General features: G+C 42.9%; 1 protein-coding gene across 1 annotated transcript in view; it reads right to left on the bottom strand.

Annotated features, from left to right (window-relative positions):
• The window catches only part of LOC124607216 (ATP-binding cassette sub-family G member 1), a 485,230-nt gene extending 461,904 nt beyond the window's left edge, over window positions 1-23,326 (bottom strand). The window contains exon 1 of the mRNA XM_047139486.1: window positions 22,981-23,326. The gene's annotated coding sequence lies outside the window, so the exon portion shown is untranslated. The remainder of the gene's footprint in view (window positions 1-22,980) is intronic.
• Window positions 23,327-27,574: the final 4,248 nt, after the last annotated feature.

Here is a 27,574-nt window from a genome sequence, read left to right as displayed (position 1 = left end):
AAAAAAAGCTAAGAATTCTGACGCCCTGTTATCCTCTTTCCATTTCCAGGTTCTTGGTCTTAGCTGGTAGTGCCATTTTAATTTGCCGGTTATATTATTCATTTTCCCTTACCACTGTCTTTAGGTGGGTGAGCTGCTTAGTCAAGCCATCTAGAGCTGAGCCGATGTGAGGTCTGTGTGCAAGTGTTGTAACCACACACATAATTTGCGATGGGTAACGACAACTTGACGCTTATAAATAGAAATAACTTCAGGTGGACTTACGATGAAATGAATGTCCCAGGCAACCAATACATTTAAGAGTGGCAGACAACCATCTTTCTCTATTTCCAAAGTAAACGGGATGTTGTGAATGGAGTTGAGGTGATGTAGAACCTCCATTATCTTCTCCATGAGGGCACACTACGAAAGCATCGACCACATACCTCTAAAATACAGTTGGTATAAGGCAGCTGATACGCGAGCAGTTTCGTCGAAATCCTCTGTAAAAAGGTTGGACCCCAAAGGAGAGAGAGGGCTCGCCTTGGCGAGTCTCTTCAAAATATTTTTCGTTGAACATAAAACAGGTCGAGGGAAGAGTGTGCAAAAGAGTGATGCCCCCCCCCCCCCCCCCCCCGCGCCGAAACTTATTACCAATTAGTGTCAAAGATTCTGCGAGAGGAACCTTCTGAAAAGTGATACTACAACAAAGCTAACTAAATGGTCCGTACTGCTGAGACTGAGAGTTCCCAGTCTATTGATAACGTCAGCTGACTCACGTATGTTATGGGAGTATTTGTCCTTCAAACGCCCCAGAAAATATGTATTGGACGTAAAGGTAAACCTCTTCATGAATTTTTGGATGGTCATACAATCTTGGTGGTACACAACCATGTGATCTTACCCTCTCGATGTTATCTTGAGGTAAGGAGGAGCAGCTCTCGGTTAACAGGACAGTATCTGTTCACCAAGAACCACGCTGGAAAAATCTTACGCTGTTCTTGCTTTTGTTGGCAACATTTCGTGAAGATGGCTTTTCCGCTTCCTGCCCATTTCCCTCATTACTCGCTGCATCTCTCCGATTCCCGTGAGAGTTAGAATTTGGTGCGCATCTGCACTAAGGTGATCAGTTGGTTACCTTAATTGTGCATGTGGTGTCTGTTCTTGCGGACATATCGGAAAGAACAGACACCACATACACAATGTAATGATCATTGGATATAATGGTCCATAAAAATTTCCGCTTAATGTGATACACAGTCAATAAAGTCAGATCCCTAGTGCAATAAAAATCATTATCAGTTAAAATAATAATTAAAATAATTATTGTGAAACCAGGGGGTGTAGACAAAGCAAAGATAATTGCTAGAAATATACAAAACAGGAAATATCTCAAGAAGATCCTGGGACCGAAAAAAGCAACAGCAGGTGAGTTAATAATTCATTTGAGAGGAATGGTCAATATTCAGGGATATGGCAGTAACGATCATTCGAAGCAAAAAAGTACAGTAAACATGGCCTCTAAAATGCATACCTTAGCAGCTATGAGCACATCGTCTTCAAATTATAAAACAAATCTCTTCTGCTGCAAGCCCTTTGCTGCCGTATTCTGAGAGGTGGTAATATGGACCAAAACAGGAAAAAAATCTTCTGGTAAACATGGGCTTTAAAATTCATACTTCAGAGCTATGAGCACTTGTACAGTAGAAGAGATGTGTTTCACATTAGTGATGATGAACGAGTGCCCCAATTCTTAAGGTATGCACTTCGGAGTCCACGTTCACGGGAAGTTTTCTTCTTCTTCTACCACCTCTCAAAATATGGGAAGCGAAGAGCTTGCAGTAAAATAGATTTGTTTCACAGTACCAAAGATATGAAGTACTCACAGCTCTTACTTTATATATTTCAGAGCCCCTGTTTAGTAAGCTTTTTGCTTTGAATGATCATTCCTGTCATATACCTGATCATGAACATTTCTCCTGGGGCCCTTTGTATGGGGACTTTGGAAAGATCTCACTCCTGGCGCTCTATGGGCACATTAAAGATGAAAGGTGAAAGGAAGGGGAACTGTGCGTTAACTTAAAAGAAAGAAATAGGTATCGATTTGGAAGATACAGGGCACCCAGTATCAAAGTATGACAGTACTTTGAAAGTCTTGCGATCACACGAGGTGGTAGAAAAACTTAAAATTGCTGAAATAACTGGAAGAATTGGAAAAGAAACGACTATTCAAGTTAACATGCTTAATCTATGAGACTGGAGATGTTGGCTTTGGGGAGGATGACATCCACACAACCACGAAGAGAGTTCGAAGTAAGTACGAAGACAATTGCACGATCTGCTAAACAGCTCATACATGCAAGTTATTAACAAGAATAATATAGAAAGGAATGGAAAATAAAACTGAGGAATTGGATTAAAATTCAAAGAGAAGGGATATCAATGACAAAACCTCATCTGAAGAAGAATTGCAAGACCTGTTGAACGGAATGGACACTACTGACCACAGAATATGGACTTGCGGTAAACCAAAGAATGAATAAAACGAAAAGTATTAAAAATTAGATTAACCATCAACTTCAAACTTTTGGACCACGCAGTAGACGAAGTTCAAAGATTCTCTCGCCTTGGAACAAAATAAGGCATGATGGACGAAGAAAGGAGAGTATAAAAGACTGACACAAGGAAAGAGGTCTTTCGTCGCTTATACTCGTCTGCTAGTATCAAACATCGGACTCAAAAAAATGGTTCAAATGGCTCTGAGCATTATGGGACTTAACTTCTGAGGTCATCAGTCCCCTATAACTTAGAACTACTTAAACCTAACTAACCTAAGGACATCACACACATCCATGCCCGAGGCAGGATTCGAACCTGCGACCGTAGCGGTCGCGCGGTTCCAGACTGTAGCGCCTAGAACCGCTCGGACACCAAGGCCGGCGATGAATCTTTCAATAGATGTGTTTACCTTCAGCTTACGAATACAAGAGAATGCTGAGAAATAATGGCTCCGACCTTTTTATGAGAAAACTCTTAAAGCTTTTTAAATAAAACAAACGTTATTAACATTCTACGTCTTTATTCGCTACTTGTACATATTTGCAGCTCTCTGGCGCTAGACGGCTCTAAACTGTAGGGTGTAACATGGCGATGTGTAACGTAACTATGTTGGTGGATGAGAAACAGTGCGCTGCAATCGAGTTTCGAATTCGAGAAGTTCATCCACACACTGAGGGGTTTCCTCCAGCACGACAATGCCAGACCACACACTAGTGCAGCGACATCTGCAACAATCCGATGCCTCTGGTTCACTGTCATCATTCTTCATACAGCCTCGACTTGGCCCCGTCCGATTTTCATCTGTTTCTAAAACTTGGAGGACTTCACTTTGATACTGATGAAGTAGTGCAAGCACCTGTGAGTTTGTGGTTACGTCAACTGCAGTCAAACAGTGTACAATGACGGTATCAAGAAACGGGTCTGTTGTTTGGAGAATGTGTTCGTTACAGTGGTAACTATGTAGAAAAAGGAACGTGTAGGAATGAAGAATAAAGAATGTCAGTAACGTTTGTTTTATTTTAAAAACTTTAAGAGTTTTCATATAAAAAAATTTCGGAGCCATTACTTTTCAGCATGACCTAGTACTACAAAACATTATGACTGATTCTTGACAAGCATAATCACGTTAGCATCTGTAACTAAAGTTTAATACGAAGCATGAGATTATGTGCAACGAATCCGCGGTTGTAATGTAAATAGTGCTTCAGATGTTGACTATTCCCAGTTTGAAACGGGCAGACTATGTTGCAGTATTATAATTGTTTCGGTAAGTAATTGTACTGGAATACGATGTTTTAGTAGACAGAGTGGAGGTCCAGTCATCTGCTAAGGTTTTAAGAATTCCAGAAAGAACTCAGAGTCACATATTTCTTCTATTCGTAGAGCGGTAACTTGCTTGTTACACATTTGGGCATCCATAAAAGCCTTAAGAGAGCCAAGAGTTGAATCTATTCTAATCTTTTTTGCCATTCGCGTTTCCTTTCAGCTCATGAATCTCTTAACTATTTTGATGCTGTCATCCATCTCTTTCTGTCTTGTGTTAATATATTCACCTCGGCAAATGCACAACACTGAATTTGTTCAATAACAGGTTCCAATTCATCTTATTACTAAACAACTATGATATCCTTCCCTTCACTACTGTTTCCATTGCCAAGTCGTCTACTCAGGAAGGAATCACGAGCTGCCTCACTAACCTATTTTGTCTTCTGTAAGTATTTTACATTTACTTCTTTTACCTATTCTTTCTTAAATCCTTAGTAACGATTAATAGCTGCAGAAACCAGAAACATTTTCGGGTTGAAAACTATATTCTAAAGCTCTGCTTTTGATTGGTGCCTTTCCCGGGAAAAATGGTTAGCGCTGGAGAAATATTACAGGCCATGAAAAGATAATACATGCACTAACGTATCCTAAAAATGCGATCAGATCAAGGGGAAGGCGACGACACTACGATGCAGATTGACAACTTCTTTCATTGGACGGCACTGTCGGTATGTGTCACTCATAGTGATTCCGCAATCAGAGACGCAGAGTTCTTTCCCAATTCATATCATGAGTGTGAATGTTCCCCGTTCGACACGCACTACCGAAAAGGAATAATGATGGATGATCGCTCAGTTACGGAGTATGCCATTCACTACTGAGCGCAGTTTACGAACTGTAGCCGATGACGAGAGAAAAGGATTGTTTGGAATTTTTTGCTGTACCTTAGGACAACAGTTGTCGTGCCGGAGAGTGAAATTAAGTTCTTTGGCATTCGTTAACCGAATTTCCGCAACTTCATCGCCGGCCGCAGAGTTAGAAAGTTTTTACCTGGATCCGTGCTCAGGCCTTGGCACCTACCTTGGGCGATAGCGCAACTCGATTGCCTGCAGAGCCGTAACAGTGTGGTGGGGTGCAGCGGAAGCAGCACTTGTCATGCACAGAGAGAAATGCGGCGCAGCGGAAGGCCAACCTTGACTCCAACAGGCTGAAGCATTGTTCGTGGGCCGCTGGACCCGACCGCTGTGCAGAGATCGACTGCGGAAGCGTGAAGTAGGTCGCCGCAGCTCTCTCTTTTGCCCTGGGTGCAGGCTGCCTAAGTACTCACCGTATTTCTCCCTCTCCCACTGACACACACACACAAACACACACACACACACAGAGAGAGAGAGAGAGAGAGAGAGAGAGAGACAGCTGTTAAACGGAGTCAATGACCGCCTCTGACGTTTAAGAGCCTTCTTGAGAGAGTAAAACCCAGCAAATGGCACAGCGGATAAAAAACTGGACTCCAGATCAGGAGGAACCGTTTCAAGTACCCGTGAGAGCGTGTTCATTTAGGTTTTCCGAAATTTCTCTAAAACACTTTGTTGTGTCTAGACAAGACAGCCTAGACACAATGAGAGGAAGCCGAAAGGCACGCGCTAAGCTAAAGCAGGATGGCGTGGGGTCTGAAACAGGATACGTAATGAATGCTATAAAGAAAAGTACGTAGCTTCTGGAATACTTAACTTTAATCAATCCTTTTGGTACATCTGGAGATTGTGCCGATACAAGTGAGACTCTTTAGATACATGCAATGTTACTAATGGCGCCTTGCTAGGTCGTAGCCATTGACTTAGCTGAAGGCTATTCTAACTATTGGCTCGGCTAATGAGCAATGCTTCGTCCATGTAGTCGCTAGCAAAGTCGTCCGTACAACTGGGGCGAGTGCTAGTCCGTATCTCCAGACCTGCCTTGTGGTGGCGCTCGGTCTGCGATCCCTGACAGTGGCGACACGCGGGTCCGACATGTACTAGTGGACCGCGGCCGATCTAAAGCTACCACCTAGCAAGTGTGGTGTCTGGCGGTGACACCACACACTTTAGGTTACCCGGAACCTCCTATAACAACCATGTTAAATACTAGGAAACATTTTCTCTCACACCAAATGAGCAATGAATATAATATTTTTTGGAACACTCTGGTGGGTATGCCGAGATTTTAATACAGGGTACAAAAGTAGCCTTTACACAGCGAAAAAGTTAAGTAACTTACAAAAATATTTTATGCGGCACTGAATGCAGTATATCTTTAAATTTTATTTACAAATGTTCAGTGTGGCTACCTTTCGTAACACTACAAATTTCTCATTTGTAATCAGTTCCTGCAAAATTACATGAAATAAGTCTTGATGTACTGTGGCTTCTGCTTGTGTTATTTATTTTCGCAGCTCGTCGACGTTCCCCAGAAGTGGAGAAACGAACACATAGTCTTTAACATAGCGCCATATACAATTTTATTAAGAAAATCACCTTCAGTCTGTATTTTGTTAAATATTTCTTTGTCCTTTATCACATTCTCTTACAGCGTGAAACAATGTCAATTCGTGAGTTCTCAATGGCAGGCGTTTCCGTAACACCTTTCACACTGTAGCTCTAGGCATATTCAATTCTAAACTGGCACGTGTCTTTGATTTACTCAGACTCCGAATGTAAGACAGCAAAATATGTACAACTCCTGCGTCAGAGACTGTTGGCCGACCCTGACCTAGCGACCTATGTGATAAGCAGGCATATTGGGCGAAAAGACTGTACCAATTAATAATAGTTTGTCGTTGAGGTGATGGCTTGCGACATTTAGTCCTAAACTGTGTCTGAACTATAGGAGAGGATTTGGATTCATGAAACCGTAAACAACACTGAGCATATTCTGCACCATTATACGACTCCATGATGACTGCTGGAATAACTCATCCACGTATGCCACCTAGCGGAAACATCGGCAACCAACAGTGTCAGGAGTTAATAAAACTTGAAGATACACTGGACTCAGTTCTGTATCAAACATTTCTCTAAGTTATTTCTCGTTTTCTCAGTTAAAGGTTGCATTCTGTACACTGACAATTATTTCTTCAAAAGATAAATTTTTTGCAGCTGGAAAAATGAAAGCATATTCTTAACCAGCTTCTTTTGACACTGATGTTATATTAATAATGGTAATATTGGTACGAGGGAAATCGGATCCGTTTAACGGTTTTTAAAAAATTTATGACATTCTCAGTTTCAATTAGTCACACTATATAACTAGTTTCGATCACATTTAATGATCGTCTTCAGATTTAAAAACGAAATAAAGCTTCAATATACAAATATTTGGCAGATAACAAACAATGAAGCTATTTAAACCTTATAAAATGCTTAATACTACCTGAATATGCAAATAAAGCAAACTGCTCTTACTCCATGATGGGAGGCGTCTTAATGATGCGAAGTGTGATTAATAAAATGCTTGCTTTCACATAATGTTCTCACAAATGTACTGTAGTGCTTTTCCTATTTTGTTACAAATTATGACCACTTTCTTCCTGATTACTTACGGACAATTTCAAGAAACTTAAATTTTTGATATTGTTAATCTGTGTTATATGCTTATTCAGGCAAAATTTTAAGAATTTTCGAAGTTTAATAATTGTAGTGCTTACTATCTACGGAAATAGTATTTTTATTAACGTTCAATTTCATTTTTCCGGCCGGAGTGGCCGAGCGGTTCTAGGCGCTGCAGTCCGCTACGGTCGCAGGTTCGAATCCTGCCTCGGGCATGGATGTGTGTGATGTCCTTAGGTTAGTTAGATTTAACTAGTTATAAGTTCTAGGGGACTGATGACCTCAGAAGTTAAGTCCCATAGTGCCCAGAGCCATTTGAACCATTTATTTCATTTTAATTTTAGATCTGGTAGTGTTCGTTAAATAAGATCGAAATTAATTATCAAGTGTGACTATTTGTAACAGAAACCGCAACATTTATTACTCTTCGTTTGATCAGTCAACTTCTTCTACACTCTGATTTCTTCTGCACTTCTGGATGTCATTACATTCGACAACAACGCATTTCAAAAATTGCCGAACACAGTGTTAATAACACTGATACAACTTGAATTCCTTATTTTGATATTAATTTTATTATTGTTGTTATTATTATTATCATCATTTTAACCGCAATATCGATTGGATGCCTGGTTAAACGTTAAGTTAATGCCTGAAGGCCCAAATCTTACTATGTGAAATAAATAAAGCTCATTTGTAGGAATCGATACTTCAAGTTGAAACATCAGTTTAATGAAGTTCTAGACTGCAGAAAGGTTTTACTGGGTCGCTAGACAAATCTTCATCCACGTTTGCACAAGTACTTTTCAGTCCTTGTCTAACCTATCTCTCCAAAACCTTTTTTCTTCTCAGCATTCCTCTTCCTTCCATCCTTAGTGAATAACATAGCACTGACTATGTTTTTCCACAGGCGCAACAGTAGCATTTTCTTTGTTGTATGACACGAAGGCATAGTAGTCCGTATTCCTACCACATCTTATCCTGTTACGTCTTTAATGACCTTGTTATCAACGGTTCGTTTAACACAAATCCTTCTTCTTTCCTGCTTCGATGTGCATGCGTTGAACAGAAATAACTCAAAATAGACCGACTTACGTTTATGGTATTTGTAGATTTGGAGAAAACTTACGATACTGTTGACTTTAATACAGTCTTCGAAATTCTGAAGGTAGCAGAGATAAAATACTGGAAACAAAGTGTTATCCATAACCTTCACATAAACCAGACTGCAGTTCTAAGGCCGTGGAAATGAGACACTAAAATTGTTTGACGAGAGGGTATAAAATCAGACCGGTGATAGTACGAAAAGCGTTTCTGAAAATGAGACTGTAAGCACTGAATATAAATTTTTCCCGGAGGTATTTGTGTAGAGTGTTGCCTTGTACAGAAGTGAAAGGGGGCTGAGTAACTCGAGTAACTGGTGAGAAGATACTGAATCGAATTGGAGAAAAAAATTGTTTATACCAAAATGTGAGTAACAGAAGGGATTGGTTGATAGCACATTCCGAGATATCAAAAAATCGTCGATTTGGTAACGGAGGGTAGTAGGGCGAGTAAAAAGTGTAGAGGAAGACCGAGGTTTGGCTACAGTTGTCAGGCTGGAATGAATGTAGGTTGCAGTAATTGTGGATAGATGAAGACGCCAGCACTGGATAAAATATTGTGGCGAGCCGCATCAGACATGTCTTCTGACTGAAGACCACCACGAGCACAACAACAACAATAACAAAATACGGGGTGTTCAAAAAGTCTCTCCGCAGTGCCGTATGATTGTTAGCCGCGCGCGCCGTATGCTGCAGTGAATATACCGAAAAGAAACTCAGTGAAAGACAAGTTATTAATTTATTGAATATTCATTTTTACTTACAAATTTTCACATTAAATGTTGAAAGTGTCGCTCCTCTTGTTGAATACACAATTCTATCCGTCTAATCATGTTTCCAAACACAATCTGTAACATTTCTTCTGTAACAGAAGCAGTGAAACTGGACATTGCAGTTTTCAATTCATCGATGGATTTTGGACGGTTTTTTGTAGACAGTTGATTTCGTTGCACCCCAGAAGAAAAGTCAGGTGGTGTTAGGTCAGGCGATCGTGGAGGCCAAAGTCCCTGTGAAATTATGCGATCACCAAAAACATAAGCAAGCAGTGACATTGAAACGCGAGCTGTGGGCGCGGTTGCTCCATCTTGTTGAAAATAACCGTTCAGTATTCCACTCAACACAAGTTCTCCTATGAATGGGTACAGAATATCACTGCAGTATCGTTGTGCGTTTATAGTTTTGTTGAAAAATAAGGGACCCACAATACGAAGTCTAGAAATTGCAGTCCAAACTCCTATTTTCACAGAATGAAGTTCAAATAGTTCAAATGGCTCTGAGCACTATGCGACTTAACTTCTGAGGTCATCAGTCGCTTTTAACTTAAAACTAATTAAACCTAACTAACCTAAGAACATCACACACATCCATGCCCGAGGCAGGATTCGAACATGCGACCGTAGCGGTCGCTCGGTTCCAGACTGTAGCGCCTAGAACCGCACGGCCACTCCGGCCGGCACACAGAATGAAGTGGTTCTTCATGAATACACAATAGATTTGCAGTAATCCACATACGAGAATTTTGCGAGTTCATGTACCCGGATAAATGAAACCACGCCTCATCACTGAAAAACGTTTCATTAAGAATATCCCTTCCATTTTGTTGAACGAAATTTTTGAATCATTGACAGTAATGCAGTCTCTTGCCATGATCAGTATTTTTCAGTTCTTGCACGACTGTCACGTTGTAGGGGAAAAGTTCTAATTTTTTCCTTCCAGCTGTGTGGGCCCTTCCGACACTAATATCGATTTCCTAGGAGAGTTTTCTCACTGACTTGTTCGGGACATTTTATCGGAAATATGGAGTAGTTTATTCTGAGACAAAACTCTAGGACGACCACTTGTCGGTGCATCTGTCATTGAACCCGTACTTCGAAATTTGTCAATCAAATCTTGCACTGTATCGCGATGTAGGACTATTGTCTCCGGGAAAACTGAATTAAATGTTTGACGAATTGAAACAGTGTATTTACCGCCAGCATTGAACACTTGTTCGACTAAGAACACACGTTCTTCAATGGTTAGTAGTTTAACAGTGGCAAAAACGAAACAAACGAACAAAGGAACTAAACTTAAACGTTCACGTCAACACGTAACGACACACACCAACGATACTACTGACGCTGGCTGAGATAAACGAAACAGTGGAATGTTGGGAGAGTCCACTTGAAGGGAAGTAACACAGGCAGGCGGACAATCATACTGCACGCGCGGCTAACAATCATACGGCAGTGCGGAGAGACTTTTTGAACGTCCCGTATTTTGCTGCTTCCTGAGGAGAAAATAACATGTCAATCATGAATCGCACTGGAAGTGTTGAAAATAACTAGACACCAAACTATTGGCCGGCCAGCGTGGCCGAGCGGTTCTAGCCGCTACAGTCTGGAACCGCGCGACCGCTACGGTCGCAGGTTAGAATCCTGCCTCGGGCATGGGTGTGTGTGTGTGTGATGTCCTTTGGTTAGTTAGGTTTAAGTAGTTCTAACTTCTAGGGGACTGATGACCTCAGAAGTTAGGTCCCATAGTGCTCAGAGCCATTTGATCCATTTTGAACCAGAAGTGAAAGCAAGGAATCTATCATACCAAGTTACAATAACGTCTATTACACCATCAAGTCACATTAATGTGCCCACGTATCAAAAGGCTGAATAACCAACTTTTGCTGTGCGGACCAGACGTGCAAGGAGAAAGTCAATAAGGTTTTGGAAGGATGGAGCATAAAAAGTGATTCGTCCGAAAACGCCAACCATTACCACTCAGTTGGCGTCCAGTTGCGTTACGGGGGTGCAGATTCCAGCCTTCCTCGCCAATGAACAGCAGTCAGCATGGGTCCATTAACCAGGCGCCTGCCGCGGAGGCCCATACACATCAGTGTTCACCGAACGGCTGAGGAGGCATTATTGGTAGCCCCTTGGTTCATCTGGATGGTCACTTGCTTAACAGTTGCACGTTTATTCGCCCGTACATATCTCCGCAGTCGTCATTCACCGCTATCAGATATGGCCCTTGGCGTTCGACAGTCACCACGGAGCCGGTTTTGGATAGCGCAATTTTGCCAAGCGCAGTGTACTTTAATCAGAAAGACGACCGAAAACAATTTAAAAATTTAACCGTTTCGGAAGTGCTTCCACCCTTCGTCCTGAAGCCAATGATCATGCCCTTTTGGATGTCAGATAACTCTCTCCTTTTTCCGCTTTACGACACTGACTGCACTATTTTCAGCTCCTCCTGAAACGCTTTATGTACTGTTCACTGCTAGTACTGCTAAGTGCCGTCTCTGAGTGGTTACTGTACGTTGACGTCGAACATAGGCGGTGGTCACATTAAAGTGACTGGGCCGTGTAAAAGTGATACTTGCACTGAATGGCGGTTATGACCATTCTAAATCAGACTTACAGCACAGGTGCGAAAATAAAGTATCAGCTTTCATGTCCGTATTTTTTTTAATTATTTTCCTACTACCGACCGAAAACTTGACAAAAGTCATCGGATTTAAATTTAATAAACCGAGTCAAGGGTGCATATAGTAGTGCAATTAACACCCAAGCAATACAAAAACCGTGAAAAGAATAATCACCACAAATGCTTCAACATTAACTCTGACGATCACACTTCTTGACACCTGTGGAGAGCGGTGCAGTTACTATTTCTAGCGTTTCTAATAATTACTGATCGTTGAAACTTGTAATACACTCTTTTGGATACGGCTGTTGCGTCCCTTTCTGGGAAGGAAAGAATTGTTTAGTACCCAGTTATTAAAAAAAATAATTAAAAGACCCAATGCGACTCATACATGGCGAGCTTTATTCTTCATATTATAACAACAGCAGACACTGCTTTATTTTTTGATGTAGATATGGCTCTGAGCAGAATGGGACTTAGCGGCTAAGGTCATCAGTCCCCTAGAACTTAGAACTACTTAAACCTAACTAACCTAAGGACATCACACACAACCATGCCCGAGGCAGGATTCGAACCTGCGATCGTAGCGGTCGCGCTGTTCCAGACTGTAGCGCCTAGAACCGCTCGGCCACTCCGGCCGACTTTGATCTAAATATATTTCCCAATAACGTAACATAGGAAGTCAGAAAAGTCAGTATGTCAGTTATATCAGTAATTTGATACTTGTGTATTAAGTAGTTTTCTCGGCATTACTATACGAGCAGTCCGACCTTGGGAAGCCGAGAGCGATCTTAAGGATGAAACGAACGATACTGCAGTGCCCGTGTTACTCTTGATTACGATGCACTGCGGCAACTACGTTCGTTATGAAATACCTGGTGATCCATCATGGACAGGGGGCATCAACTGGTCAAGTAATTATCAATGAAATAAGTCAGTTGTAGCCACAGTTCCGAATGTGGACAACCATGAGCGAGCGATAACCGATAAGCGGAAAGTCCGGCACAAATTTTCATTGTCGTTATTTCATTCTACAGCACAAACCTCAATCTTCATCATCCAATACTACAGCTAATGGTTGTCCGTATTTGCAGTAGCGAATACATTTAATGTACGATCGTAAGGAGTTCTTCCCGATCCACCGTTGACTGCATTCCCGCAAGGAGTGTCACGTTAAGACAGCACGTCCAGTACAGTCCTCTTGTTGTGATGAAATCGGTGTGATACATTGAAACCTGCCGAACAATAAGGTCACGTACAGGGCACTTCCGGCTATTATGCAGTGAGAAAATGATATGTAAATAAGGGAACTGCACTGTGTTTACTAAGAAAGTGCTTGCTACCTGCGCACGTGCGTACTGTTGTGGTGAAGATGGTGTTACGGGATACATTTTTGAACCAGTGGAACGTGATAGACGGTAGCCAAACGCTAAATTCAAGCATGAAACATTCACGCGATTCGTGTAGGATATCTCCATAACTGACATCAGTTTCTTTCTGAGCGATTAAGAAATGTTCGTCTGTCAGACGAATCCGAAGTATGGACTTAAACGATTAAACAACTGCAGAGAATTTCAGCGGCACAAATGAGGCTTCTGAGGCGTTTGGGAGGATGCGAAGTAGAAGACCATAAGTGAAACAGTGAGACAAGGTATTGTAACACAAGGGGTAGGAATAGTAGAAAAGATGCAGCAGTATAGAAAGGAATGGCATGACTATGTACTATGTTTGGATCAGAGACGGATACCAAGGAAAACTTACGACTACAAACCCGAGGAACTAACAAAGATTATGGTAACATTTTTTCAGAAGTAACAGACGCATTTAATATTTTGTATGTCTCTAAACTTGAGTATGGCTTCGAATGTGAACCTTACCAGTTTTTTTTATATCTTGACCGGTGGCTCATCTAGCACGGTTTATTCCCTATCCTCTTTCCATGACCGAATTCTATACAATGATGACTACACGTGTGGTATGTATCTGCAGTCCCATGCCGCCATTACATTTCGCAAGAGAAAGCTCTTCGTATCATTACTGGTTGTCAGTGGAGCGAGACTAACTAAATACACTGGTACATGCTCTAACAGCCGGCCGGTGTGGCCGTGCGGTTAAAGGTCTTCAGTCTGGAACCGCGTGACCGCTACGGTCGCAGGTTCGAATCCTGCCTCGGGCATAGATGTGTGTGATGTCCTTAGGTTAGTTAGGTTTAATTAGTTCTAAGTTCTAGGCGACTGATGACCTCAGAAGTTAAGTCGCAGAGTGCTCAGAGACATTTGAACAATTTTACTGAACGTACTGAATGCATGGTTGCGAGTGAAGAGGTATTACCGCTGTCAACAGAAAGTACAGTGAATTAGTGGATCAAGTTTGTTTCCAAACAAGACACACAGCGCATAAAGTCGACATTTGCTCTATTTTGCAGATATTTTCAGTGTAGTGCAGATACAAAGTTCAACAGAGGTGAGAAATCGAATGAAATGCCACTACTCTGCAACGAGCCACCGGAGACCACGGATGTGTTATACCAAAATACTAAGAAAATGTCGTTGGACAACCTTCGAAATTTTGTTGGTGGAGTTCGGGTTCAGGCAGTGTATTTCACACGCTACTTAACTCTACACTGAATTGAGGAGAGTAATTTGCTCTATTATTAGCCGCTTGCTCTTTCATTTAATCCGCATCTGGTCCAAAGTAAAGGGACTTTTTCAAAGGTGTGCATTCTAAGCTCTCGTAGTCTTATGGTACTTAGATGAGGTACGAACTGCGTACCGCGAATAACAGTTCGAGGAATGAGTCGAACGAGATTCCTCGAGAGCATTGATTAGCGTACATTTAATATGGACCTATTATGAAGCGTGTCCGAATTCCTACGAAATTAGCGAGGCGAAGTATGTAAGGACTACAAAAACAAGACCAGTAGTCCAGGATGGACAAGAAACTTTTGTATGCTATTATAGCCACAAATAGACTGCATTTCAGATTGTTTCGTAAAATATCTTTCTTACTTAGGGATGTAGTACGACAAATCTGACGTGTTTATTTCATTTCATAACCGTGAGGCTGTTCGCAAACGATACATCTGTCTGTAGGGGGGCGGGGGGGGGGGGGGGGGTAATGCCAGATGACCAGCGACTTGCGGGAGATCTGCAGAGTGTAGGTGATCGAGCAAGGACTGATAGTTGACCCTGAACTCAAGTTTAGTGTGTTGCACCTAAACAGATGAAGGAACCTACCACTGTTCTCCTTCTTGCAGTGGCATGAGTAACTACCGAAAAACCCTAAGAGTAACCATCCGTGGTAACCGGAATTGGAAGGGTCACACAAAGCAAATTATAGGACAAGCAGATGCTAGGCTGACATTCAGAGGGAAAATATTTAGGAAGTGTAATTAATTCACGAAAGAAGTGGTTTTCAAAGCACTTGATCTGGCGGTTCATAGGTATTGATGCAGATGCTAGGCTGACATTCAGAGGGAAAATATTTAGGAAGTGTAATTCATTCACGAAAGAAGTGGCTTTCAAAGCACTTGATCTGGCGGTTCATAGGTATTGATCATCATTCTGGGGTTGGATTGAAAGGAGATATAAAGATCAAACGAATAGAGGCGTGTTTCTTCACGGGATAGTTGATTCGGCGCGAGAGTGTTACAGAGATGCTCAACAAACTCCGGTGACAGGCACTACAACAGACGTCTTGTGCATCATGGGGGGTTTTACTGTTGAAATTCTAAGACAGTACGTCCTAGAAAGGCTTAGGCAACATATTACCCCCCCCCCCCCCCCCCCGCCCCCCCCCCCCACATTAAATATGTATCGCGAACTCTACATCTGCATCTACATGATTACTCTTGCAATTAACGATTAAGTGCCTAGCAGAGGGCTCATCGAGCCAACTGCAAGCTATTTCTGTACCGTTACACTCACTAAAAGTGCGCTGGAAAAAAAAATCACTTAAATCTTTCTGTGCGAACTCTGATCTCTCCTGTTTCATTATGATGATCATTTCTTCCAATGTAGATGGAAGCCATCAAAATATTTTCGCATATTCAGACGAGATAGTTGGTGACTGAAATTTCAAGGGGAGATCCTACCGCAACGGAAAGCACCTTCCTTTTAATGATTGACATCCCAATTCGCGTTTGATATCCGTGGCACGCTCTTCCCGACTTCCCGATAATACAAAACGAGCTGCCCTTCTTTGAACTTTTTCGATGTCCTTCGTCAACCTTGTCTGGTATGGATAGCTAAAAGCGGTACTCCAGAAGAGAACGGAGAGCGTATTGTAGGCAGTATCTTTAGTGGATGTGTTCGATTTGGTAAGTAAATAGCAGTCTTTGGTTCGCTTTCCCCACAACATTATCCATATGATCGTTATACAACCACAACGAGAAAATCAGAGAAATTAGATTTCAAAGGGAGTATTGCCCACAATATTCTTCACTCGCACTATTCGCGAATGGAACAGTAAGTGGGAGTTCCGGAAGATGGTGGTATAAAAAGTGCCCTCTGCCCCACAAATTAAGATGGTTTACGAAGTATAGATGTAGACGGTGGTATAAAAAGTGCCTTCTGCCCCACAAATTAGGATGGTTTACGAAGTATAGATGTAGACTTAAAACGTAAATGAGAATCCTTGAAAGAAAGTCAACGCAGCTCTCGCGAAACACTTTTGCTTAAATTTACAGCGCCTGCATTTGCAGAATACGGTAGGACGATAATTTTGCCACCATTCAGTACCGTATAACGCGCACGGATCATAAGATAAAGACAAGAGACGTCAGGCCACATACACAGGCTTGTTTCTTTAGCTCTGTAAGGGCGCGGAGTAGGTAAGAAAACGAATAATATCCGTATGATTTACCCTCCGGCATACACTAACAAGTGGCTTGAGGACTATAAATACAGCTATAGATATATTTATATGTAGATTAGCGAACCCGGCAATGCCTCGCAATTGGTAAAAACGTATGGGAATTGCATATACATCTTAAATTCCTTGCACTCCCCCCCCCCCCCTCCCCTCTCTATCAGTCTTCTCATCCCCTCTCTCTTCTCATCTTTTTGTGTTTAACCACCTTATCCCTGTCTCTCTCTGTCCATCTCGTCCTCCACCTCTCTATGTCCATTTCCATCTGAACGTTCAGTAGAGTATTGTGTAAAAATTTGAAGTAAATCCATCAAGTTCTTGGCAAGATTTTTGGTATAGGGGAGCGATGGACTTATTGTAACAGGGGTAAGTACTAACACGCTCTTTTCACTAGGATCTTAAACTTTATTCGCGTATTTCTTTTACTCGATTTGACCTATGAACCGCGCCGCATCATGTTGCCATAGCCAGTGTCCCGCCGGCCGGCGCAGTGAGCGGAAGTGTGCACGCGCTTCACTTTAGCCAGGTAATATAAAATTGTACTGTCGTAACATTTTGGTTTGCGTTGTTATTATAGACTAATTGCAAACGTTCTATATCTTATTTACATTCAAATTTATCCATCTCTGATAATGTGTAACAGTTTTGCTAAATTGTTTAAATAGCTATCTTGATAAATGTTAAAAATCATACCATGGGGTTAGTTGTAACAAAATCCCGGGGCTTGTTGTAACATGCCCCACATTATGAAGTAGATATCTAGTTTTTTTTTCCTTTCTTCTAGAATGAGGGTGTATAAAAGAAAGTCAGAGCGGGCAACACAAACCAAGAAGTGTACGAGTTGGCGGCAGCTGAAGATGTAGAAAAAAAATGCAGTATTCGGAAAGCTAGTCAAACTTTGGGATTATGCCACGTCTCTCTTTATAGATACACAAAGAAAAAGAAGAATAATGAATGTTTAAGAGTTGGTTATGTTAAGCCTAGACAAGTATTTACTGCAGAAGAAGAGGGTAAGATGGCTTCCTACCTACTGAAGTGCGCCGAAATATACACTCCTGGAAATGGGAAAAAGAACACATTGACACCGGTGTGTCAGACCCACCATACTTGCTCCGGACACTGCGAGAGGGCTGTACAAGCAATGATCACACGCACGGCACAGCGGACACACCAGGAACCGCGGTGTTGACCGTCGAATGACGCTAGCTGCGCAGCATTTGTGCACCGCCGCCGTCAGCGTCAGCCAGTTTGCCGTGGCATACGGAGCTCCATCGCAGTCTTTAACACTGGTAGCATGCCGCGACAGCGTGGACGTGAACCGTATGTGCAGTTGACGGACTTTGAGCGAGGGCGTATAGTGGGCATGCGGGAGGCCGGGTGGACGTACCGCCCAATTGCTCAACACGTGGGGCGTGAGGTCTCCACAGTACATCGATGTTGTCGCCAGTGGTCGGCGGAAGGTGCACGTGCCCGTCGACCTGGGACCGGACCGCAGCGACGCACGGATGCACGCCAAGACCGTAGGATCCTACGCAGTGCCGTAGGGGACCGCACCGCCACTTCCCAGCAAATTAGGGACACTGTTGCTCCTGGGGTATCGGCGAACCATTCGCAACCGTCTCCATGAAGCTGGGCTACGGTCCCGCACACCGTTAGGCCGTCTTCCGCTCATGCCCCAACATCGTGCAGCCCGCCTCCAGTGGTGTCGCGACAGGCGTGAATGGAGGGACGAATGGAGACGTGTCGTCTTCAGCGATGAGAGTCGCTTCTGCCTTGGTGCCAATGATGGTCGTATGCGTGTTTGGCGCCGTGCAGGTGAGCGCCACAATCAGGACTGCATACGACCGAGGCACACAGGGCCAACACCCGGCATCATGGTGTGGGGAGCGATCTCCTACACTGGCCGTACACCACTGGTGATCGTCGAGGGGACACTGAATAGTGCACGGTACATCCAAACCGTCATCGAACCCATCGTTCTACCATTCCTAGAACGGCAAGGGAACTTGCTGTTCCAACAGGACAATGCACGTCCGCATGTATCCCGTGCCACCCAACGTGCTCTAGAAGGTGTAAGTCAACTACCCTGGCCAGCAAGATCTCCGGATCTGTCCCCCATTGAGCATGTTTGGGACTGGATGAAGCGTCGTCTCACGCGGTCTGCACGTCCAGCACGAACGCTGGTCCAACTGAGGCGCCAGGTGGAAATGGCATGGCAAGCCGTTCCACAGGACTACATCCAGCATCTCTACGATCGTCTCCATGGGAGAATAGCAGCCTGCATTGCTGCGAAAGGTGGATATACACTGTACTAGTGCCGACATTGTGCATGCTCTGTTGCCTGTGTCTATGTGCCTGTGGTTCTGTCAGTGTGATCATGTGATGTATCTGACCCCAGGAATGTGTCAATAAAGTTTCCCCTTCCTGGGACAATGAATTCACGGTGTTCTTATTTCAATTTCCAGGAGTGTATTTTGGACTACCTCCTATAGAAGTAAGGAAACTAGCTTACCAATACGGTGTGCAGCTTAATGCTAAAAACATTCCTCCTTCTTGAAATTAAAATAACATGGCTGGTACTGACTGATTCCAAAATTTTATGCGCAGAAATCCACATTTATCTTTAAGTCGAGCGACATCGTTCAGTAAGACTAACGTTAATTCATTCTTTGCAATATATCAACGACTTCTCCAAAAATATCAGTTTAATGCTTCTCGAATATGGAGCATTGATGAAACAATGTTTGTCGTTACTATTTGCCCCGGTAGACGTTACAACTTGCCCCAAGCACGAGGTAAGTTGTTACACCACGCTTCTTCTAGCAAATAATTGATTGTAAAATAATGACCAATAGTTATGGTATTATTTTTACTTGATTTGTTAGAGGAAGAGTTACAGCATCCATCCATCTTTATTTAGTAGCAATTTCATCAATGGATCTTAAGATCTATTAGTTTTCAAGAAAACTGTTTTCTTGAAATTATATATATATATATATATATATATATATATACAGGGTGAGTCACCTAACGTTACCGCTGGACGTATTTCGTAAACCACATCAAATACTGACGAATCGACTCCACAGACCGAACGTGAGGAGAGGAGCTAGTGTAATTGTTTAAAACAAACCAAACAAAAATGCACGGAAGTATGTTTTTTAACACAAACCTACATTTTTTAAAATGGAACCACGTTAGTTTTGTTAGCACATCTGAACATATAAAGAAATACGTAATCAGTGCCGTTTGTTGCATTGTAAAATGTTAACTACATCCGGAGATATTGTAACCTAAAGTTGACGCTTGAAACTTCCGACGTTTAGTTGCGTGTTGTAACAAACACGGGCCACGGTCGATGTGGAGGACACATAAATTGGCCAGCCCGTTCTCCTGATCTTACACCTCTGGACTTCTTTCTGTGGGGTACGTTAAAGGAGAATGTGTACCGTCATGTGCCTACAACCCCAGAGGATATGAAACAACGTATTGTGGCAGCCTGCGGTGACATTGCACCAGATGTACTGCGGCGTGTACGACATTCATTACGCCAGAGATTGCAATTGTGTGCAGCAAATGATGGCCACCACATTGAACATCTATTCGCCTGACATGTCGGGACACACCAATAAAAAGGTGTTAGCATGTGGACGTAATGTGCTGTTCCAGTCTCTTCTGTACCTAAGGTCCATCACCGTTCCCTTTGGATCCCTACGTAATTCGGTGCTCTCCGATACACACGATCGAACAGCGGAGGAGTGGTACTCAAGCGTCAACTTTAGGTTACAATATCTCCGGATGTAATTAACATTTTACAATGCAACAAACGGCACTGATTACGTATTTGTTTATATGTTCAGATGTACTAACAAAACTAACGGGGTTCCATTTAAAAAAAACGTACGTTTGTGTTAAAAAACATACTTCCGTGCATTTTTTTTATGATTTGTATTAACCAATTACACAAGCCCCTCTCCTCATGTTCGGTCTGTGGAATCGGTTCGTCAGTATTTGATGTGGTTTACGAAATATATCCAGCGGTATTGTTAGGTGACTCGCCCTATATACATATATATATATATATATATATATATATGTATATATATATATATATAACGAGAAAATAGCCGTTGTCTGTCCGAACATTCACTAGAGTATGGTGTAAAAATTGAAGTCAATTGGTCAAGAATTTTTCGAGTTTTGTGATAACGACGCTTCCAGCTTTGAAAATCACATATATATGTGTACATTACGTGTGCTGAAAGTATATAGCCCATCCGACTTCGTCCGTCCGAATGCTAGAGTATCGTGCGAAAACTTGAAGCAAATCGGTCAAGAACTCTTCGGCAACAACGTGTCCACTTTGTATATTACATACACATTTATATATTATCTGTAACTGTAAAACTTTTTTGCTATGAAAATATGTGACAGTAGAACTGTCAAACTGAACGCAAAGTTTTTTTTTATTTTCCTTACCAAAAACGCTATTACTATACACAATTACGAACACAAAAAAAGTCAACCAACTGGGTCGAGCTTTTGTCAAGTGATAATCTTCCACAACTGATTCGAAAAAAACCAATAACAAAATCGCTCAAGCCGTTCTCAGGTGGTGATCTTCCTTACATTCGACAACTGGCTTTCATTTGACACTTAGCCAACTGCCATTCAGTCAAGATGGTGTACTCACAAGGGAACCTCCCCATCGCACCCCCCTCAGATTGAGTTATAAGTTGGCACAGTGGATAGGCCTTGAAAAACTGAACACAGATCAATCAAGAAAACAGGAAGAAGTTCTGTGGAACTATGAAAAAAAAAAGCAAAATATAAAAACTGAGTAGTCCATGTGCAGGATAGGAAACATCAAGTAATATGTGAGCTCAAGAGCGCCGTGGTCCCGTGGTTAGCGCGAGCACTTGCGGAACGAGAGGTCCTTGGTTCAAGTCTACCCTCGAGTAAAAAGTTTAATTTTTTATTTTCACACAATTATCACAGTTCAGGCACTCACACATAATCAACTTCGCTTTCCAAAAGTCCAGGACATGTTCAGATTTGTTTGGACATACGCAGGATTTGACGGTCTACACAGGGAAAAATCTGAAAACGTTAAAAACATATTGTTTTGACAGAGCACAGGGAAAACTGTGCGACTGTGAAACTGTTGCATTCATTTGTTGCAGTTTATGTGACAAACACTTATGTTTTCATCACTTTTTTGGGAGTGATTATCACATCCACAAGAAAACCTAGATCGGGAAAGGTAGAAGAATCTTTTTACCCATTCGCCAAGTGTACAAGTTAGGTGGGTCGACAACATATTCCTGTCATTGGAGCACATGCCGTCACCAGAGTCGTATAGAATATATCAGACGTGTTTTCCTGTGGAGGAATCGGTTGACCTATGACCTTGCGATCAAACGTTTTCGGTTCCCATTGGAGAGACACGTCCTTTCGTCTACTAATAGCACGGTTTTGCGTTGCGGTCGCAAAACACAGACACTAAACTTATTACAGTGAACAGAGACGTCAATGAACGAACGGACAGATCATAAGTTTGCGAAAATAAAGAAATTAAAATTTTCACTTGAGGGGAGAATTGAACCAAGGACCTCTCGTTCCGCAGCTGCTCACGCTAACCACGGGACCACGGCGCTCCTGAGCTCACGCTATCCTTGATGTTACATATCTTGCGCATGGACTACTCAGTTTGAATATTTTGCTTATTTTTTCATAGTTCCACACAACTTCTTCCTGTTTTCTCGATTGATCTGTGTTCAGTTTTTCAAGGTCTATCCACTGTGCCAACTTATAACTAAATCTGCGGGGGGGTGCGATGGGGAGGTTCCCTTGTCAGTAATGAAACAAAGCAGTAGGCTCTGCCAGAAATATCGACTCTTAGACAATGCGTCTAATAGTGAATTTTAATACGACAGTATGCCATCTTAGGCATTTTGTAACATTTAAAAACACTTGATAATGGCACTTTGAAGCCGAAATAATGATTGTGTAAGTGTAAATGTAACGCTGTAAATAAACAACAGTCTAATGGCGGTACTGACTTTAAAGAAATATATTATGACTGTGGCCCCGCATTATGAAAAAATTATGATTTTAATTTATATAGGCATGTGTTATCCGCAGGTACACACATGAATCGCACGGAACTCTTTCAGGAAAGATTACATAAAATGCAGACACGCAGAGGGGTACGCAGCACTTACCGATTGTCGCAGCCGGCCCGATGTAGGCGGTGGTGTGACTCGCAAATCGCCTCCAACACGCGAACTACGAAAGCACGAAGCGCCCGGTCGACGTAGAAAAGCCACAGGAGCACACTCGCCGTCCGTGTTGAAGCGCGCCCGGGAGCCACGGGCAGGTGTCTGTCTCGTCCGGACGTGTGCGCGGGCGGCGTTGGCTGCTAGCTGGGGAACGCGACGCGGCTGTCTGGCCGCCGACTTCACTGTGCTGGCTGGCTGAGTGGCCGCCGCGGCGTTACCTCCCACGGGCGTTGCGGTTCCGGGGAGGCCGCGAACCGCCGCCGGGACGTGGTGGGGAAGGTTGCGCCGGACTGCGAGCCCCTCTCCAGAGAAAGCGTCTCGTCTCCTCGTGACCAGTGGCGATTCGTCACTGGGTCTTCGCACTCGTCCACGGTCCGACAGCTCGCTTTGGCCTTCTGGGCACTGTCATCAAACAGACAAAGACGCTCGTATGTAGCAGTGCTCCAGATGCAGTGCGTTTCTTTCTGATGAACATCGGGCTAAAAGTCGAGGTCGGGGACAATGCTGTACTAACGAGTTTCGTGAAGCGATTCTGTAAGTGCTCGCCGCGAGTTGTGACGGGAACGAAACGAGATATGCCGACTGTTGGCTAATGAGAGAGCGGCGAGAAGACGACGTCTTTCGAGGCAAGAGACGAAGGGATGTTGTCACAATTTTTACGTCAATAGAGATTCGAAATCCGCTGTGTATTTCGTTAAAGTTCTTTTTAACTAACACATTCGTTGGCTTCGCTAACTTGTAGCCAAGTTATCACCTTGCAACCTTACCTAGACTACATGCAACGCTACAGATCATTTACCACAACCTTCAGTCCGAGGCGAATCTTCTTTTCATGTGACACATTCGTCGCCTTCGCCAACTCAGAAAAGAAACAGTACCCTCATGTCTAAACTAGACCTCGGGATATGCTACGGGTCAAAAGCCTCATTCTACATCTACATCTACGTCCATACTTCGCAAGCCACCTGACGGTGTATGGCGGAGGGTACCTTGAGTACCTCTATCGGTTCTCCCTTCTATTCCAGTCTCGTATTGTTCGTGGAAAGAAGGATTGTCGGTATGCTTCTGTATGGGCTCTAATTTCTCTGATTTTATTCTCATGGTCTCTTCGCGAGATATACGTAGGAAGGAGCAATATACTGCTTGACTCCTCGGTGAAGGTATCTTCTCGAAACTTCGGCAAAAGCCCGTACCGAGCTACTGAGCGTCTCTCCTGCAGGGTCTTCCACTGGAGCTTATCTATCATCTCCGTAACGCTTTCGCAATTACTAAATGATCCTGTAACGAAGCGCGCAGCTCTCCGTTGGATCTTCTCTATCTCTTCTATCAACCCTATCTGGTACGGATCCCACACTGGTGAGCAGTATTCAAGCAGTGGGCGAACAAGCGTACTGTAACCTACTTCCTTTGTTTCCGGATTGCATTTCCTTAGGATTCTTCAAATGAATCTCAGTCTGGCATCTGCTTTACTGACGATCAACTTTATATGACCATACCATTTTAAATCACTCCTAATGCCTACTCACAGATAATTTATGGAATTGACTGCTTCCAGTTGCTGACCTGCTATATTGTAGCTAAATGATAAGGGATCTTTCTTTCTATGTATTCGCAGCACATTACACTTGTCTACATTGAGATTCAATTGCCATTCCCCGCACCATTCGGGGTAAGTATCCATGAACCAACAGCAAACAAGAGAACGGTTTCATTGATACGCCATTAGAAATACATTGCCTGTTTTCTCGTCTCTCGTTCGTAACCTAAAACAATCATCACATGGCGAACGCGAAACACACTTTGCCAACCTTCGAGCAGTAGAGAAACACCGCCGTGAGTGTGGCCCCGATCAAGACTTTTGCCAACATGTGGTTTTTGACACTTAAGTAATGTTTTTAAGCATACTATGCGTCTCAACGTTTCGTCTCTTCCAGATCGGAACAGAATTTGAAGCTATACACAGTTCTGGCCAGCGTTTTGGGTTTCCCCTGGCTGTAACGTGAACTTCAGAACAATCAAATGGTTCAAATGGTTCTGAGCACTATGGGACTTAACATCTGAGGTCATCAGTCTCCTAGACTTAGAATTAGCTAAACCTAACTAACCCAAGGACATCACACACAGCCATGCCCGAGGCAGGATTCGAACCTGCGACCGTAGCAGCAGCGCGGTTCCGGACTGAAGCGCCTAGAACCGCTCGGCCACAGCGGCCGGCTCAGAACAATCGAGAGAAGCTCTCAAAACAGCTTCTCCCTTGGAGGAGGGAACGACACATATCGAAAACAAAGCATCTATGGAAATCCCTTAGCGCACGATAAACTGAGAATTCTCAACTTAGCATGCAGCGCAGTGAGAATGACCATATCTAGGCACAAAGATACAAACAAAAAACAGCAATGATATATCCGTATGACTATTAATTCATCCACAGCATGTTTTTAGAATGACTACTACAATCTTTGACACTGTTTTTTTCATGCTAGATAGTATACCAGTGCAGTCTGGCCTTGTGATTCGCCTAACGTTGTCATATATATGGAGTATTTACCTGTATTCAATAATTTAGATGCAGTTGATTTATAACGTAGATCAGGGCTTCACAACATACGTGCTCGCGGAGCAAGCTGTGAGCAGCAAGGCGCGAGCACGGAGCAGCGCGAGCACGCTACCCCCACTACCGGACCAGAGCGGAGAGTGGGGAAAGTCACATGGGGCACACAACAGCTGCCGCCAGTCAATGTAAATCCGCGGCCACCCGCAGGGATATCACTCACGAATTATTACTGTGACAAATGAAACAAATAAATGAGAATGTACACATGCCACATAATTTTATTAGCTTAGTGTATGCCTCTACATTCGCATTAATTTCTGAACTGTTACACAATAAAAGGTGTCACTGAAGTGTGGGATTCTCGGTTATCTTGTACTTTTTGCCCTTTACAATTGCGTCTATGTTCGGAGTAATTGTTCTTGTGCATTTTAGGCGCAGCGTGCAGTTTAAATTTCGATCAGGCAATGCGTTTCTCAGGCGCGTCTTGTTACATTTCATTGCAGAGAACAGTTGTTCACAAATATACGTGGAACCGAACATTGATATTATTGTAGCCGCCAGTTTGTGCAAACGAGGAAATCTATCCTGAGGGAAGTGTCTGTAGAATTCCAAAATGTTTTTCTTGTTCTGAAATTTGTTTCTGTATTCTCTGTCACACTGCAGGTCAATAATTTCTTGCTGCAGCTCAGGACGAATCTCTTAAATATTCGCTGAATATGGAGAGAACAGATCAAAATCACTATCTAGTGCTGTCAGATCTTGAAAGCGCTGATCAGCTAAACTATGTGAATAACGTTCACAGTCTTTGTGAACATCTTGCATGGATGATAATTTAGGAAAATGAGCTAGGTTTCCTGTTTCCAGCTGACTCACCCAAAGTGTCAATTTCATTTTAAAAGCTCGTATTCGATCTATGAAATGAGTAATTAGTAGATCTTTACCTTGTAGTAAAATGTTCAAAGCATTCAGATGGCTAGTTAAATCTGCTAAGAACGCGAGATCACATTCAAACGAGCGCGCGCATTTCCCCTCCCTCCCCACCCTCCCTTCTCCGCGACCTTGCACCTGCTCGCGAGCACGTGCCTGAGCAGACGCGAGTACTCGCGCTCAAAACCGGCCAGTTGTTAAGCCCTGACGTAGATACAGGTACAAATGATCAATCACCCTTGCACACCTGTCCTACAATTTTTTTTTAAATATTAAGTTATGCAGTCAATGTTCTATGGACATATTTGTTTACAAAAATTGTGTATAATTATCGTGTTGTTCATTGCATTTAGATACCTACGGAAGATCTGTTGTTTGAGCAAAACTGATAGGCTAAATAAATGACATACAGTTATTGTACCAAATGATGAGATGTCAAAAATGTCAGCAGTGCTTCTGCATTTTCTTTCTCTCAACATTACGTCTCCTTCTCACGAAACAACGTTAGAGGCTATAGAAATCCCTTGGCACACGAGATATTGTAAAATCTGAACAGGGTAAAAACAGGCTGCATCATCTCATTTACAGTAGATGCCGGGCCATCTTCGTATTAGGGGCTATGATCACACAAACGTACTGACGAGAACTTGCGTCACCTGCTTCCTAACGAACTACACCTACAGTACAGTGACTCTCGGAGCAAGCTCGCCAAGAAAGCAAAAACGCAATCTATAATGTTAGTGGGGAGCAGGTTGCGCCAGACAGTAAGTCTCTCTACAGGGAAATCATCTTGTGTCTTCGAGACGAGCGATTCAGCGCTAGATCTTCGTACTCGCGCCAACGAGTTCGTCAGTGACCCAACAGCTTGTCATGACCTGGGCGCTGTTATCGAACAGATAAAGACACTCCAATGTAGGAGTGTTACATGAGCAGTGTTTTCCTTCTTAGACAACATCTGGTTTTTGACCTTTAGGAAATCCATATTGTTTTAAGGAAGCTTTTAAATATTTTGGAAAAAAAAAGAAAACATGAAATGGCAGCATAGCAGTATGCCAC

The sequence above is a fragment of the Schistocerca americana genome, chromosome 3 (assembly GCF_021461395.2).
Source record: "Schistocerca americana isolate TAMUIC-IGC-003095 chromosome 3, iqSchAmer2.1, whole genome shotgun sequence".
Lineage (NCBI taxonomy): Eukaryota > Metazoa > Arthropoda > Insecta > Orthoptera > Acrididae > Schistocerca > Schistocerca americana.
This window is presented reverse-complemented; position numbering and strand designations above follow the sequence as displayed.